Here is a 6,194-nt window from a genome sequence, read left to right on the forward strand (position 1 = left end):
TCTTTGTGATTTTCTTTCACTTTCTTTTATTTTTTCCGAGGAGCTCAATGGAAGTACACTCTGAGGAACGATGAAGGGAGAACTTTCAAAAGAAATGATGCCATCTTTCTTCAAAATGATATTTACCAAAGGAAATCATAGTGAGAGGCTATTTTCTCTGGTGAAAAGGATGTTTTCCATCCATTTTTGTTTCTCAGGCTGAGCTCAGGATTCGAAAACATGAATTCACAGGCAACCTCAGGCTCCCAGAATTCACACTGGCAAGTCAACAAACCAGTCTTAAAAAGTTAGCAGAAAAAAAATGAAACTCACACTCTTCTCTCCTTCCATTCAGAATATGATGTTTTCAGTCAGACTATAATTGATTTTTAAAATAATAATTAGGTTAAGTAGTTTCAAACTAGCTTTTCTAGAATGTTTGAGCTGGAAGGAATCTTAAAGGTCACTTTTTTAAGAATGAGAACCTTTCTTTAAAGAAACTCTGGGGAAGAACCGCCCCCCCTATGTAAAATAGGAGACATGCAGCCCACCCTGTCTTTTTACAAATTAGGGAACTAAGTCCTAGAGAAGTATCATGTGAGCGCAAGGTTCACAGAGCTAAGGGCATGGCATTACCAAAACTAGAACTCAGGACTTCTCAATCCTACGTTAGGTGCCACAGACTCCCTCTGGTAAGTTTTAAACTGGCCACTTAACCTGCTGACTGACCCTGAACAAGTGAATCATGTGATGGCAGTATATCACCTACAGAGCCAAGGCACTGGCCGCCGTGGTCTTGAAGCAGGAACCCACGTGTGCAGTAGCCCAGGCATCCCCAACCAATCAGCATCACTCAAAAACAGTGCTCTCCTAATATAAGGCAGAAACTGACACCTTTTAGCTTTAAAAGACCCACTTCAATCTTTTTTCCAAAATCTAGACTCTGTATTAGACAGGGTCCCTTGCTTGATAATACCACTTTTCCTACTAAATATTCCATCTTTGGCCTTTTACTATTTCACTTCTCTTTAATACTACCCTGTATAATACCACCCACATTCATATGGATATGAAACTACAGGCTGGTTGAACTGAAGCAAGCACTAAAAAGATACTCAGTGGATTCCATCAGAATAGATGACTATGCTCAAAATACACACCTTTACATATCCTCACCACCATCTCAAATTTTCTTCATCGAGGTATAGCTGATTTACAGTATTACATTAGTTTCAGATGTACAACAAAGTGATTCAATATTTGTATAGATTATACTCCATTTAAAGGTATAAAATATTGGCTATATTCCATGTGCTATACAATATATCAATGTACCTTATTTTATACATAGTAATTTGTACCTCTTAATCCCCTACCCCTATCTTGCCCCTCCCCTCCTTCCCTCTCCCCACTAGTAACCACTAGTCTGTTCTCTATACCTGCGAGTCTGTTATACTGTTTGTTTCATTTTTTAGATCCCACATATAAGTGATAAGATACACTATTTTTCTTTCTCTGTCTGACTTATTTCACTAAGCATAATACCCTCAGGTCCATCCATGTTGTTGCAAATGGCAAAATTTCTTTTTATGGCTGAGTAATATTCCATACAGTGTGTGTATCACATCTTCTTTATCCATTCATTTGTTGATGGACACTTAGGTTGCTTTCGTATCTTGTCTATTGTAAATAATGCTGCTATGAACACTGGGGTACATGTATCTCTTTGAATTAGTGTTTTCATTTTCTTTAGATATATACCCAGGAATGGAATTGCTGATCATATGGTAGTCCTATTTTTTAGCTTTTCTGAGGAACCTCCATACTGTTTTCCATAGTGGCTGCACTAATTTACATTCCCACCAACAGTGTACCGGTGTTCCCTTTTGTCCACATCCTTGCCGACATTTGTTATTTGGGGTCTTTTTGACAACAGCCATTCTGACAGGTGTAAGGTGACATTCCATTGTGGTTTTGATCTGAATTTCTCTGATGATTAGCAATGTTGAGCATTGTTTCATGTACCTGTTTGGTCATCTGAATGTCTTCTTTGGAAAAATGTCTATTCAGGTCTTCTGCCCATTTTTTAATCAGGTTGTTTGGGGGTTTTTGATATTGAGTTGTATGAGATGTTTATATATTTTGGATATTAACCCCTTATTGTTCATATCAATTGCAAATATTTTCTCCCATTCAGTAGATTGTGTTTTCATTTTATCAATGGTTTCCTTTGTGGTGCAAAAGCTTTTAAATTTAATTAGGTCCCATTTGTTTATTTTTCCTTTGCCTGAGGAGACAGATAAAATTTATGTAGATAGATAGCTATAGCTGTAGAATATATATATATATATCTATACATACATATATATATAGAGAGAGAGAGAGGGAGGAGGAGAGGGAGAGGGAGAGAGAGAAAGAGAGGGAGGAGGAGAGGGAGAGGGAGAGAGGGGGAGGGGAGGGGGAGGGAGGGGGAGAGGAGGAGGGAGAGGGAGAGGGGGAGGGAGAGGGGGAGGGAGAGGGAGAGGGGGAGGGAGAGGGAGAGGGAGAGGGGGAGGGGGAGGGAGAGGGAGAGGGAGAGGGAGAGGGAGAGGGGGAGGGGGAGGGGGAGGGGGAGGGAGAGGGAGAGGGAGAGGGAGAGGGAGAACTACAATTTATGCCAGAGAGTGTTCTGCCTATCTTTTCTCCTAGGATTTTTATGGTTTCTGGTCTTACATTTAGGTCTTTAATTTTTTTAGTTTATTTTTGTATATGGTGTGAGAAAATATTTTAATTTCATTATTTTACATGTGGCTGTCCAGTTTTACCAGCACCATTTACTTAAGAGACTGTTTTTCCCTCAGTGTATATTCTTGCCTCCTCTGTCATAGATTAACTGACTATACTGGGTTTATTTCTGGGCTCTCTATTCTGTTCCATTGATCTATGTGTCTGTTTTTGTACCAGTATCATACTGTCTTGATTACTGTAGCTTTGTAGTATAGTCTGAAGTCAGGGAGGGTGATACCTCCAGCTTTGTTCTTTTTTCTCAAGACTGCTGTGACTCTTCAGGGTCTTTTATAGTTCCATATTAAAAGTTAAATTATTTAGAAAACTGCCTCTAATTTCACTTCAAATTTTCCATACAGATTTACGACTAATATAGTCTTAGTCATAGTAAGTATTCAGAAGTGAAGACTCAGAGAGTTCTTGAGTTAGAGTCTAAAGAGATTAAAACAAAAATAAAACAGATGGATCCACAGCATCTGAACCTCATCTTCCTCATTCTCCATGGGTTTGGTTCATGTCTTTCTGCTGCCAGTTGGCCAGACCATTAAGCCTCACCAGTACAAACATTTGAGTAATTCTGGAGTTTTCAGCTAAATTTCTCCATGCAAGCCAAACATCCACCCACAATACCCCAGACATGACTTCAGAAAATATTTCTCCATTTCCAATTTGTGAAACAGTACTAATGCCAATTATACTAACTTCCACCCACCATTTAAATGACTGGGTGGTATTATAGAAGATATATCAAATAAGCAACATATTTAGCAATTTAAGGTTTGCTTGGGGACCATACCATGGAAAGAAGTGTAAAGGCTAATATATTTGGGTGCAAATAATTTTTATAAATAGGAAATTCTTAAAAGTTGGTGGCCACAAAGAAGCTGGAACTCAGGTTTAACTGAACAGAATGAGCCACGGTCTTGACCTTACAATGTCACTATTCAGTAAAACAACGTGATTAAGCAGGTAGGCTTTGATATTGGACCATTTGAGTTCAAGTTCTGGCTCCACCCCTGACTACTTATGTGGCCCTGGACAAATTAAACTTCTCTGTACCTCACAGGGTGGAGATGAGGATTAAAATGAGTTAATAAGTGTCTGGCTCAGAGTGAGGTCAAAATAACTGTTAGCTATTAGCTATTTTCCTTCTAGGTTTGTTGTATCATAGGGTGGTCATAAGAATTAAATGGCAGTATTGTGTTAATCATAATACATGACACAAAGAGTATTCAACAAATATTATTATTATTAAATCATAGAAATTTAGAACTGAACGGAATTTTAAAGATGAACCAGACCAAAACTCTCATTTTAAATATGAGGAAACTAAAGTTCAGAGAAAGGAAACAAATTGCCCATAGACACTCAACCAGTTCATCACAGAACTAGAACTTCTTCATTCATTATATGTTCAACAAATATTATTGATATAAACTTTCAGATATAATGTCAGATATAGGTTTCCAGTTTCAGGTACAGGATACAGTGGGGAAAAAAATGGACAAAGTTTGTGGTATTTGAATCTTGGTCTTAGTCTAGTGCACTTTCCACTATAATGCTTACAGTATGGAGTTAAATTAGATCAATGATAGACCAGACAATCTAAAAATTCCTTGAACTAGCTTTATCTTCTTGGATAAACAGCTTCAGCTCTTTGTGCCTTGATTTCTTCAAAGGTAAAATGAGAGGGTTTTTTTAAGAGTCATCCCAGATACATTATATAATTGTTCTTTCAATGCCTTGGTCTCTTAATTGCTTATCTAATTCTTGATCCATTAGAGCATACCAAAGATCTCCATCTCCAAGAGAGAATGAATTAACACCTATTGATAATCTACTGGATACAGTCAAACCAAGTTTCTGTTTCTACAGTTAGACAAGTTCAGATGGTAAGAAAATATAATAATCCCTCCTGTTTCTGAAACAAACACTACTATTTCCCATGTTGTGAGATGTTTCCCTAATTGTAAAACACTTGGTTCATTTAGTAAAGCTGTTCCATGGAGAGGTCTGCAAATCCAGTTAATTAATTGGAATGAGGCTGACGACAGTACAAGCCTTGCAGTTTTCAAGGGAAACAGGAAATACAAAACACCCTAACTTTTCAGACACTCCTGTTTCGAGACTACCTGGCATTTCATCTGAGAAGAAGGCAATAACACTTTCAGACAGGTCTGGAATCTTAAAAACCAATGTATGCATTAAATATTTAGCCTCTCATAGAAACTCACGATAAAATTTTAAGAGTTCTCTTTCACTTGTGATTTTTTGGATTTAACTTTAAACCAAAGAAAAACAACTTCACGATAATTTTCAAGCTCCTGTGGCTAATGAGATGCATTGTTTAATTTAGGTATGAGTATCATCTGCAGTAGCCAGTTTTCAAAGGTAGCATTCAAAAGATCCCCACTGGTATTCATATCCTTGTATAGTCCCATCCCTTTGAAATGTGGGCTAGACCTAGTGACTTGGTTATAATTAATACAGCAAAAGTGATAGAATGTCGCTTTCATGATCAGGTTACAAAGACTGGTTTCCGACTTGTTAGATTCTATCAACTTCTCAGTCCTCATCCTTTGAGGAAGCAAGCCGCCAGGTTGGAGAGACCCACGTGGCAAGAGAGAGAGTTGCCTCTAGACAAGATCCAGTGAGGAACTGAGGCCCTCAGTGCAGCAGCCCAGGAGGAACTCTGTTAAGAGCCACATAAGCTCGGAACTTCCAATTGAGACTTGAGATGACTGCAGCCCAGCCAATGCTTTGATTGCAGCCTGTGAGAGATCCTGGAGTAGAGGACCAACTGAGAAGTGTCTGGATTCTTAACCCAGAAACACTGTAAGATTCTCAATGTGTGTTGTTTTAAGCCACTAGTTTGGGGATTTTTTTATAAAGCAATAGATATCTAATACATTATTCCAGACACACACACACACACACACACCTCAAAAAAAAAAAAAAAAAAATCAATCCTAGTCATCTACAAGTACCGAGACTCTTCATATACAGGCTGGACACTGACTATTTCTTATGCCAAACCAGACCAAGGCAGTAAGTATGTTGATAGTTTTATATCTTTCTTTCCCAATAGATTTGTCTAAAACTGATTTCTCTATAAGCCTGGCCTCCCATATCCAGAGTGAGCCTCAGACTTTAGCTTTTCTGGGCTCTTCCCTTACCCCCGGACCTATTTTGTGTAACTCCTAAGACAAGAATTCTTTACTCCTTATTTGGCCACCAAAATAGCTGAAGACTTCTATTAAACACTGACCACATGACTATTAATTAATCTTTACCTGTCCTTTCTGTCAGGGAGCTGGAACTGGCCTCTCTACATCTGGCCACTATGTGAAGACTTGCTCCAATCCTGTATCTACCTGTAATCAGAAAGTTGCCACCTATCTAATATAGAGGATAGAAAAAGAGAATCCAAAAAAATGTGTTTTCCTTTT

Source organism: Balaenoptera borealis (genome assembly GCF_965194805.1).
Source record: "Balaenoptera borealis genome assembly, chromosome: 11".
NCBI classification, from domain to species: Eukaryota; Metazoa; Chordata; class Mammalia; order Artiodactyla; family Balaenopteridae; genus Balaenoptera; species Balaenoptera borealis.